Source organism: Heterodontus francisci, chromosome 35 (assembly GCF_036365525.1).
Source record: "Heterodontus francisci isolate sHetFra1 chromosome 35, sHetFra1.hap1, whole genome shotgun sequence".
NCBI lineage: Eukaryota > Metazoa > Chordata > Chondrichthyes > Heterodontiformes > Heterodontidae > Heterodontus > Heterodontus francisci.
In genome coordinates, this window is record NC_090405.1 from 54,732,090 (window position 1) to 54,743,684 (window position 11,595).

The following is an 11,595-nucleotide window of genomic DNA, read 5'->3' on the forward strand; positions in this document are numbered from 1 at the left end:
ACTTTTGAAGTGTGGTCACTGTTGGAATGTAAGAAAGAAAAAGTCTACTAAAAGGCTCAGTGTACAGGTTACTGAAGGGAAAGCTTTTTCTATCTTGTACTTTGAGTATTCTTGGTCTCTATAGTATTGACTAGAGTGTGATGGTAAAGTATCTGCAGAATACTGTCTCTCAGTCCAATACCCCATCACTTTTCACCCTTGCTTCAGTTTTCATCAAGGTTAAAGTGGTAATGGTCAATAAGCAGCACTAAGAATGGTGTGGAGTCCCGAAAACAGCAAGAGAAAGTAAGCCTCAATATTTAAAGGAATTGGGACTGGTCATGCAGAGAGGGACATGGTCTATAAACACCTAATGGAAGATTGGAACCCTTTTCCACCAATCATTCCTCAACAAGCTCTAAAGGACTCTCCTGCCTCATTGACACTAAATCTTGTGCTTCGAATAAAAACAAAAGATTTCTGGTAACTGGAAACCATTCACCTGATTAAACTCAGTTCATTAAAAAAGTAAATGATATTACTGACAAAGCAATAGCTGGTCCCATTGCCAATGGGCAGAATATTTATACACTTTGCTCAGGACTAAATTGATTAGAACGGGAATCCTCCCTAACGTACTCCAATTAGTGAAAGTACTATTATGTAAATTGAACATAGATTCAGATGGGAGTGAACAGGGGATAAGTAATAGCTTCATCCATTATGATTAAGAATTGGGGTCTACATTAACGTGAGGTCTGTATTTGTCCCAGTATAATTGTGGAGTAGCTCAACTAGATTTCCTGTTAGAATTGATCAACTCTCTCTCTGTAACAACCTCTCTTGTCTTTGTATTTTATTAATTCCACAACGGTCACTGCTCCTCGGATGTTTGTTGTCTTGTTCCTCCCATGCTGGAGATATATTGTGTACCTCCTTTCAACTCCTACCCTCAATGCAACAGTTCATTCTTTCCTGGGACCTCCTAATTGTAGAACTCCTCTCCTCACTCACCTTCCCTTCCTCTCTCACCTCTCCTCCCTTCCTCCCTCACTTTCCCTTCCTCTCTCACCTGGAGTGCAACCTAATTTCGGGACCGGTGACCGTAGGGATTGTCCCTAGTTTGTCTGTGGATGGGGTTGACCTGCTCCTAGGTAATAATCTGGCGGGGGTGAAGGTGGTAGCCCCCCCCCCCAGTAGTGAAAGAAAGACCGCAGGAGGTCAGAGAGACAGGGCAGTGGCAGGAGACGGACCCCTGCAGTTTCCCTGAATGTGTAGTGGATCAGGCCATGATCAAACCAGCCCGCAGAGGAGACTGCATTGGCACTGCAGGCAGATGACCAGGTCTGTCTGACTGAGACTTTCTTTGGAAAGTTAGGAGACCCAGGGAATGAATTAAATGGGTTTTCCCCAGCTGAGGCTCAGTGAGCCGACCCAGTATTGCAAGAGTTAGCACAGGCTGCCCAGTCTGAAAGTGAAGCAGAGGGAGTCCCTGATTGCTACTATTTAAAGAATGAGGTACTGATGAGGAAATGGAGTTCTCCTCACAGACCTGAGAGCAGGAGTGGGCAGTAGTTCACCAGTTAGTGGTGCTGCAGAGGTACTGGGGAGAAATATTAAGACGGGCCCACAAGACTACAGTGGCTGTACATGCCGGTGTACGAAAGACCAAAGCCCACATAAGACAGCAGTTTAACTGGCCAAAACTCCACAAAAATGTAGTGGAGTACTGCAGGAGTTGCCACATGTGCCAGGTTGAGGGGAAACCCCAACCTACAGTGAAACCTGCCCCCCTAAGCCCTGTATCAGTGTTAGGAGGGCCCTCCAGCAGAGGGCTGATGAACTCTAAGGGACCCCCGCCGAAAACAAAAGGAGACAGGCAGGCATAAGGCTGGTAAAAGTATAGAAAGGGATGGGGGAAAAGTGACCAAGAGGGCAGGTTAAAGGAAGTCCAGGAGGAATCTCGGATGAAAACCCCGGCTGACCGGTCAGCCAACCACGAAAAATGTGAAACATTAGGCCGCACATCCTGCTATGTAAATGCAGACACTAGAAGCATCCCACCAGAGTTGCTAACAGCATTTACAGGAACCTGCAGAGACAAAGAAAGACCGCCAGGGGGCAGAGAAATGTGAGAGTAATGCCTCACCTAGTCAAAGTGCCGCAGGGGAGTGCAGTAGAGTCTGCACAAATACCTGCAGGCAGGAGTGTCCCAGAGAACAAAGGGGAGATTAACAAATAATCCCCCCCCCACAATCAGCGAAAAAGGGAACTACCCATCCCCTGAAGTCAAAACACTTTACATGACTCAGCAAAACACTGAAAGAGAGTTCAGGATGGACCCACCCACTACTGACTCTCTTGGGGAAAAAAACTCCAATTTAGGGCAAATTAAATCTAACCCCCACCCCCTCTTGGCAGACCTCAGCAGGAACAAAGACCCTAGGCAGTCATGGAAATGGGCAAACTGAAGAAAAATTTCCCCAAAGAACCAAATGTTTATTGGGATGCCAAAAAAGGGGCATTTTTAATAAGTTTTAGGATTAATGAATGAATGGGAATGAATGAGAGTAATGCATGTTTTTTTCCGAATCTTACATTTTTCTCTCAACCCGTTTAATGAAATGCGCTTTTCTCAAATCGCATGTCATTCCCCTGGGTGTGGAGGTATCATGCAGGCCCCCACCTGCCAAGAATGAGGCACATTAATTTCACCACATGGATATTAAATTTCAAATTGTTTTTGGGAAGAAGAGAAGACTTGAGACAAGGGGTTGCCAGGCCCCTGGCTGGAAAGACATGTTTGTATATTAACAGACAGTGTTTGGAACAAAGGAGCTAACCCCTGCTCCAATACAATCCGCAAACAGACGTGGTCAAACCAGTTAGTAACATGACTAACCTGCTTGACAACCTGGGGGTTTCTGAATTGTACAGTTTGAACTGAGAGTCTGCAGAAAGCTGTTTGCTCCTGGATTGAAAAGACCTCTCCTGTCTGCTCCCATCTCTTTCTCACAGGATTCCAAAACCCACACACGAACCCCAAGAGAGAAAAGTCTCCTACAGTGAACAAGATTTAAGAAGAATACTGGACCCCAACGAAAAGCAAGATCTACTTACAATCAAGGACTCCACAGTGAGCTCGAAGGACTTACAAAAACTCTTCAGATATTGCCTCAAACATTTCCACTTTATTTTTCTTCTGCTCTTTTCTGTCTCTTGCATGTGTGTATCGCGTGTGTATCGCGTATGCATGCTAGCGCGGGTATGTTGTGTATCCATAGGTGTCAACCGAATTAGAGTTTAAGTTTAATAAATTTCAACTTTTCTTCTTTAAACCTAAGAAAGCCTGTTTGTGCTGGTTTCTTAGCCTTATAATTGGAAAGCGGTGAACAAGGATTTACAAAGGTGGAGCTAAAAACACAGTGTGTTTAAAATTAAACCCTGTTACAGTAAGACCAGGTGAAGGCTGAAAGGGAACCCTAGACCCCTTTCTCACCTGGTTGGAACAATATGAAAAAAAAAATCTCTGATAAAATACTTTGCTGGTAAAGTGTGCAGTGAACAAGCAGAGAATCATTCCACTTATTTTGAATCAATATTTCTCCACAACCCCTGGAGAGCTCAGAGATCTAGCGAGATTCTTCATTCATCCAACACTTTCTTATCTGCTTCATTCTATGTAGAGAATGAGGCCATTCAACCCCTTGTTCCTGTGCTGGCTCTTTGAAAGAGCTATCCAATTAGTCCCCCCCCCCCCCACCCCCACCCCGCTCTCGCTCTTTCCCCATAGCCCTGAAAATGTTTCCCCTGACTGTATTCCTCCTTTTGAAAGTTATTATTGAATCTGCTTCCACCGCCCTATCAGACAGCGCGTTTCAGATCACAACAACATAAAAAATATTCTCTTCCTCTCTCCGCTGGCTAGATTATTTAAAATGAAAACCCCACACTATCTAATCCTTTTTTTCACACAATGCTTCAATATTTCTTTGTAATATAATAAACATTTACTTCCCAGTATCTAATGCAGTGGTAATTTGTTTAAATTTGGTTCATTGTTGCCAGGAGACTGGCTGAAACTGTTCAAAAGAAACATTCTGATTTTCTTTAAATAAATCCTTCACCTCACTAATAAACCTCTGCGAGTATGTGAGAAAGAGCAAATTGCTCAACTGAGTAGCGATTAATTCTTTGGGAAATCTTTCCTTTTCCCTTCTTCTGTTTTACATTAATGCCTGGATAGCTGACTCATTCTTAATGAGAGATATTTCTCAGTATGGCTTGGAGGACACCAATTATTTCAATCTCAACAAGCAGCCATCGATTACAGAAACTTCTGAAAGTATTAGTTTCCTTTCAAATTAGCTAAGTGTGGCGGAGGTACTGAGTGCAAGTTCACAACAGGAATCTTACTGGACATTGCTTTCACTTACTTTGCAGAGAATTGTGCTCATCACAGACTATACACTGTCCCCATCAAACACTCCCAGGACAGGTACAGCACGGGGTTAGATACAGAGTAAAGCTCCCTCTACACTGTCCCATCAAATACTCCCAGGACAGGTACAGCACTGGGATTGGCTGGGCAATTTGGAGCACTTCCTGCCAGCAATCAGGGGGAGGAGCTGCACCTGTGCTGCAGCAACTGCAGAGTGGAGACTGGAGCAACTAAAGAGAGGAGACTGGAGTAATTGGAGAAAATGGAGAGAGGTGAATGCAGAGTGGAGAGAAACCATTTAGAAAGGCTGCAATTGTTTTGGAAAGGTGGGTGTCAGGGCACCTGAAGGACTCTTAAGTTTGAACTGTTTGGGGGAGGGAGAAGAGGCTGAAAGAATTGGGTGGGGCTGCCAAATCCAGTAGGGGGCCCCTGTATTTGTATTGGTGCTTGCACACAGGGAGCCCCCTCCCCACCCCAACTGCCTGCTCGGGACAGCTGGAGTTGCCCGGGTGAAGACTTTCTTGTTAAAAGCAGAAGAGGAGAGTACCGGGTGGCTCCAGCCATCCCGGGCGAAGAAGCCTCCCCCAACTGGAAGACAACAAACAGTTTTGGACTAATTGTTACAAAGGTGCTCCAACTGGCAGTTGGATCAAACATCCCTTTCAGCCTTTCTCTCCCTTCCTCCACTCAGTCGCCTCAGTCACCTATCCCCCCTTTTTCCTTTACCTTCCTACCCCTATCCTCCTGTACTCCCACTCCACTTTGTTTAAAGTTTGTTTGTTTTGTTTCAATTGTGTAAAATGTCTTTGCTTCTTGTGGGTGGACATGGCTCTTAGACCCCATGGCAAGCCCTCCTTCGCCGGTGGCGGGGCCTTCCCGTACATATGCTGCTGCGGCTGCTGCAGCTGCACCTGTTGCCCCGTCACCGTTTTGCATTAATAACATCGAAGCATGGGGTCAAGAGCTACATCCACCCGAACATGACGATAGAGGCATGCGTGAAAGCAATGGCCGAGGTTGTCAGCCCTTCAGCCATTGTTGCAGCCTCTAAAATGTACGGGAAGGCAGTGTTTTTCCTGAAGACTGAACGGGTGGTGTCCCTGGCTCTGAACAAGGGGCTCACCGTGGGCGGGACCTTTCTGCCAGTGGACCCCCTGGAGGCCACTGCGCAAAGGGTCATTTTATCCAACGTCCCGCCCTTCATTCCTGGTGAGCTCCTCCTTCCCCACCTGCACCATCTGGGGGAGGTAAAGACGGGGCTCACCCAAGTCCCGCTCGGTCTTCGGGAGAACAGCCTCTGACACGTGTACTCCTTCCGCCGCCAGCTATTCATGCAGCTGGCGCGGGAGGAGGTTACAGAGGGCCACTTCAATACAGAGTTCCAGGGGACGGCCTACCGCGTCTTCTGGACCTTGGATGGGCTGCGGTGCCATGTCTGTAAGGGGGTGGGGCATGTTCGTAAGAACTGCCCCAACCTCCCGGCTGCCAACTCCAACTCGGCGGTCCAGGGTGGCACCGCTGCACCTCCTCCCACCCCACCCTACACCTCTACCAGATACCATTCAGTCGGTACCGGAGGCTGTGGTTTTCACGGCCTCCAGCAGGGAGGAGGGTGCCCGTCCAAGTGGAAGGAAGGCGCGGAGGAAAAATAAACGTCAAGAGGCGCGTCCCCTGGACATATTGACACAACCCGAGTCTGAGCTCAGCACAAAGCCCGATCTCGGGGAGTCAACTTGCCCCAGGGCTGGGCTCAGGTCCAGGGTGAATAAGAAAAAAGAGAGTGTGGAGGCGGAGGCCTCTGATGACATGGAGGTCTCTGAGCCTCTGCACCCAATTGGGAAAAAGAGGAGAAGGCACCCCTCCACAGAGGTGACAAGGGGCCCTGAGGCGCAGGGTCCATCTGTTGGAGAGCAGCTGTCTCCTGTTTCAGGTCCCCAGGTTTCCCCTACCGCCACCACCAACATCAAGGCTGCAAAGACTGGGCAGGAGCTCCCTATTCCTCAGGATGGAGTGGAGGGGGAGACACCTGTACGTGTGGCCCCTCCAGAGGAAACCAGTGGAGCCCTGCTTGTTGTGGGGGAGCCTGGGGACGCCGCCCATTCTGCCACTGCTACTGGGTTGGGTGCCCTGAGTAGAGGGGAGGGCGGGGCCCCAAAGGGTTGGCCCTCCCAGCCGGAGTCCACCACTAACCAGGAGACACCCGACCCGGTTATAACCGAGAATGCTGCCCCATCTGCTGGGCCTGTGGGTGCTGGCGGAGCGGGAGATGGCCTCCTCTCTCCGCCTCCGGTCTCGGCTCCGGCTGGATTTCCGGAGTCGGGAACCTCTGTCTCCCCTGGACCACTCATTGGCCTGGGGACAGAGGTGGAGGGGGGTCCTGGGCTGCTGGTACCCACAGGCTCCAGTTTCACAATAGAACCCAGAGAGGACTCCTCCGCCATCGATCCTGGAGGTGAGATCGTGACGGAGGCGGGTTCAGCTGACGCGGCCGGGACGTCCGCCCCACAGTGTGTGGTGGATGTGTCGGCCGCTGGCGGTGACGACCTGGAGGAGGATGGGGATTCGGTGTGGGGCACGGAGGATGATCTTGATTCCATCGCCAGTGAGGTGGTGGAGTCCCTCGTGCCTCCCACCGAATCTCCTCTCATCCCCACGACGGAACTCCCGGATTTCCTCACGGCTTGCAGGGGTTGCCGCGATAAAGTTCAGCTGGCCCTCGGCCGTTGGTCGAATCTGGCGCTGATCATACAGTCCGTCTGTGCCGCCCTGAAGAAAGCGGGCAAGCGCACGGGCGTGAAACTGGTTGAGAGGCGCCGGTTTAATGTGTTCCTCAATGGGTTACTGGGGGAGTGGAAGGCCAGGTTCACTTCCACTCCCTCCTCACAGTGAGCTGTTGATGACGGGTTTTAAGTACCTTTGACATGAAGATAACCATAGCCAGCCTCAACATCAACGGCAGCAGGGGGTCTCACCGCAGATTTCACAATCTCTCAGTCCTTAGGGAAGGGAGATACGCAGTGAGCTTTCTGCAGGAAACACACACCGTTCCGGGAGACGAAGCCACCTGGCTCCTGGAGTGGCAGGGTGGGGTCTACATGAGTCAACTCACCCCTATTTCTAGTGGGGTGGCTATCTTGTTGGCCCCGGCTTTTCAGCCGGAGATCTTGGGGGTCAAGGAGCTAGTGCCGGGCCGCTTGCTCCACCTCGCCGTTTGCAAGTGCGCTTCTTTGAAAAAGTGTCCGCTCTCTTGAGCTCCATCGATAGCGACGAGTGCATCATCCTCGGGGGGGATTTTAACTGCACCCTCGAGGTGGGGGATCACTCCGGTCCCCAGTGCGGCCAAGCGTCGGTGGAGAAGTTGAGGGGACTGATCAGCTCCCTGAACTTGCTGGACGTCTGGCGGAATCTCCATCCCGACTCCAGCGCCTTCACGTGGAGGTCTGGAGGAGGAGGGTCGCGAATCGACGTTTCGGTGGCCTCCATGTGGCTGGTGCCGTGCTCGGACCACCGCCTGGTGTGGGCGGAGTTCACTCCGCTCCGCACGCGGGCGGGGTCCGCGTACTGGCACTTTAACAACCGGCTGCTGGAGGACGAGCAATTTCGGGACTCGTTCTGTCGATTCTGGGCCGACTGGAGAAGGAAGCAGGGGGCATCCCCTCCTTGAGGCTATGGTGGGATGTGGGCAAGACTCACATCCGCGTCTTCTGTCAGGAGTACGCGAAGGGGTTGACCAAGAGGCGGGAAGCCGAGATCGGGCGCCTTGAGAGGGAGGTGCTCGACTTGGAGTCCCGCCTCGGTCATGCCGTCATGGACCCGGCCCTGTGGCAGGCGTATAAAGAGAAAAAGGGCGCGCTGAGGGACCTGCAGCTCATAGGGTCCCGAGGCGCGTACGTGAGGTCGCGGATCCAGATCCTGGAAGATTTGGACCGCGCCTCACCCTTCTTCTACTCGCTGGAAAAATGGCGGGGGGTCCGTAAGCAGCTCGTTGAGCTGCTGGCCGACGACGGATCCTCCATCACGGATCCAGAGGGAATGGGCCTCCTGGTCCGGACTTATTACAGTGCATTGTTCTCTCCGGATCCGTCCAGCGAGGATGCGCGCAGAGTTTTGTGGGAGGACATGCTGCAGGTCAGCCCGGAGGGCGCCGAAGGATTGGAGGCTCCGCTCACGTTGGCGGAGCTGACTGGCGCCCTCCTCCAGCTCTCAAGGGGGAAATCCCCAGGGCTGGATGGGTTGACCATGGAGTTCCTCAGGGCGTTCTGGGTTGTCCTGGGGGATGATTACGCGCGGGTCCTGGGGGAAAGCCTGGCGACCGGGGAGATGCCCCTCTCGTGGCGCAGGGCGGTCATCGTCCTGCTGCTGAAGAGGGGCGATCTCCGCCTACTTAAAAACTGGCGTCCGGTCTCCCTCCTCAGCACGGATTTTGAGATCTTTGCCCGGGCTATGTCTACCACCTGGGCTCCGTTTGGCCCACATGATCCACCCCGACCAGTCCAACACGGTCCCGGGCCGGTCCATCCAAGACAACGTCCACCTTGTCCGGGACCTGATCCATCTTTCCCAGAGGACTGGTCAGTCGGTTGCCTTTCTCTCCCTCGATCAGGAGAAGGCGTTCGACAGGGTGGATCACGAATACCTTTTCGGGACTCTGCGCGCTTTCAGACTCTGGCTGCATTTCGTGGCCCGTGTCTGACTTTAATATGCCGCCGCAGAGTGTCTAGTCAAAGTTAACGGGTCCTTGACGGCGCCCCTTCGCTTTGGGAGAGGAGTGCGTCAGGGGTGCCCCATGTCCGGCCAATAGTATACCATCTGCGTGTAGCCCTTCCTGTGCCTGCTTCGCAGGAGGTTGATGGGATTGGCTCTGCACGAGCCGGCCATGCAGGTCATCCTCTCGGCTTATGCCGATGACGTGCTCCTCGCGGTCACAGATCCCGTTGACTTGCGGAGGATGCGCGACTGCCAGCAGACCTTTTCTGCCGCGTCCTCCGCGAGGATCAATTGGGAGAAATGTTCCGGACTCCTGGTGGGTCAGTGGCGGGTGGACTCCCTGCCGGAGGAGATGACACCTTTTGCGTGGAGCACCACGCACCTCTTCTATCTGGGAGTCCATCTTAGCCCCGCTGAGGAAGCCTGGCCGGCAAACTGGCAGGAGTTGGAGACGAAAGTCACCACTTGGCTGGGGCACTGGACAGGACTGCTCCGAGTGCTTTCCTACAGGGGCCGAGCGCTGGTCATAAACCAACTGGTGGCTTCCATGTTGTGGTACCGGTTGGTCACTCTGGCCCCGCCCCCTGTATTTGCCATCAAGATCCAGAAGAAACTCGTCGATTTCTTCTGGGGCAAGAGGAAACACTGGGTCTCTGCCGCGGTCCTGAGTCTCCCGATTGAGGAGGGCGGTCAGTCGCTGGTGTGCGTCCGCACCCAGGCTGCGACTCTCCGCCTTCGGACCCTGCAGAGATACCTGTACGTCGAGCGTCCTCCCAGGTGGTGTGTGCTGGCGACGTATTTTTTCCGCCAGTGTCACTGCCTTCAAGTGGACACGCAGCTCCCAGTGGAGTCCATTAGCCGCGCCTCCCTGAGGGAGTTGCCTGTTTTTTACCGGGATCTATTCCGAGTCTGGAACATGGTCGCCTCCAGTCAGGGCGCTCCCCTGCCGGCGGAGGAGAGCACCTCAGCTGTCCGGGCGGCCGACTCCGGGGACGGTCCGACGGGCGGAGGAGTAGCCGAAACCCCCGGGACGCCTCTCACTGCGGGTGGCGAGGGGGCTCGGGCGTGCGGAGCGATGATCGGACCCAGGCCCCGAAACCCTCCTCGGCAGCCGGTCCCGCACAACCCGAGCCGCCTCTCGGAAATGCCCTCCGTGCCATTCCAATCGGTGCGGAGGAGTTTCCTGTACGGGCTGCTCCTGCACACTCCACTTCCTCACCCTCGTCAGCCGACCGGACACGCCCTGGCGTTCCGCGTTGCCATCTGGCGGCTAGGGGAAACCCCGATGGAGGTCTCTCTACGCGGGAGTCTTCCCCCTTTACATCGGGGACCTGGGGTGGAGGGTACTGCACAGAGCAGTCCCGTGCAATAGACTTTTAAGTAGGTTCACGGACTCCCAGGCCGCCTGTACTTTCTGCGGCCTGGACGAGTCCATGTTCCACGTTTATACGGAGTGTGCGAGGTTGCAGCCCCTATTTGAGTATCTGAAGGGGCTGCTCCTCAAATTCTGGCTGCACTTCAGTCCCACGCTCCTGATCTTTGGGCACCCGGCGTGGAGGTGCTTGGGCCGGGAGGAGGATCTCCTCGTCGGTCTGCAGTTGGCCTGGCCAAGTGGCAATTCACAGGTCCAGGTTGCGGGCCGTCGGGGGGTCCGTCCTCCCCGATTGCCTGCCCCTCTTCCGCGGTTACGTTCGCGCCCGGGTGTCCCTGGAGAAGGAGCATGTGGTGTCCACTGGTACGCTTGAGGCCTTCTGCGACCGGTGGGCACCGCAGGGACTGGAGTGCATCGTTGACGCCGAGAATGGCATTTTAATTTGAGTTTTTTGTTGATTTATCTGGTTTTAATAAAGTTATTTTAAAACTGTAAATATGTATATAAAGGGGGCCTGAGGAATAAAGGCCCCCTCGATGTGAAAAATATAAAGGGACCTGGGGTATAAAGGCAAAAAAAACGGGGGTTAGACACAGAGTAAAGCTCCCTCTACAAAACAAAACGGGGTTAGATACAGAGTAAAGCTCCCGCTACACTGTCCCCATCAAACACTCTGAGGACAGGTGCAGCACGGGGTTAGATACAGAGTAAAGCTCCCTCTACACTCTCTCAACTTCCGAGAGAACTTATTAAGGAATCACCGAGAGGCAGATCCTTCTGGAGCTGTGTGATGTTGTTGGATGGGGCATTTGGAGCTTTGGGGAAGGCTGAGTGGATCAATGACTGATGTGACTTTGTAAAATGATGTGGAGTAAATGATACCTTGGTTTTCTTTTGCATTGAAAGACGTAACTTTGTTCCAACAGTTTTCAGCGATGGATGTTCATGATAAGATGCCCTGCTGTGGCGAGTGTGCAACAGGGCTGAATTATTAAGAGGACAAAGTCCCACTGCTATGGATGAAGCTGAACATGACCCCACTCCAGCAGGCAGCGAGACCCACTGGTGGTATGTTACTGGCAGCGGCCAATTAGCG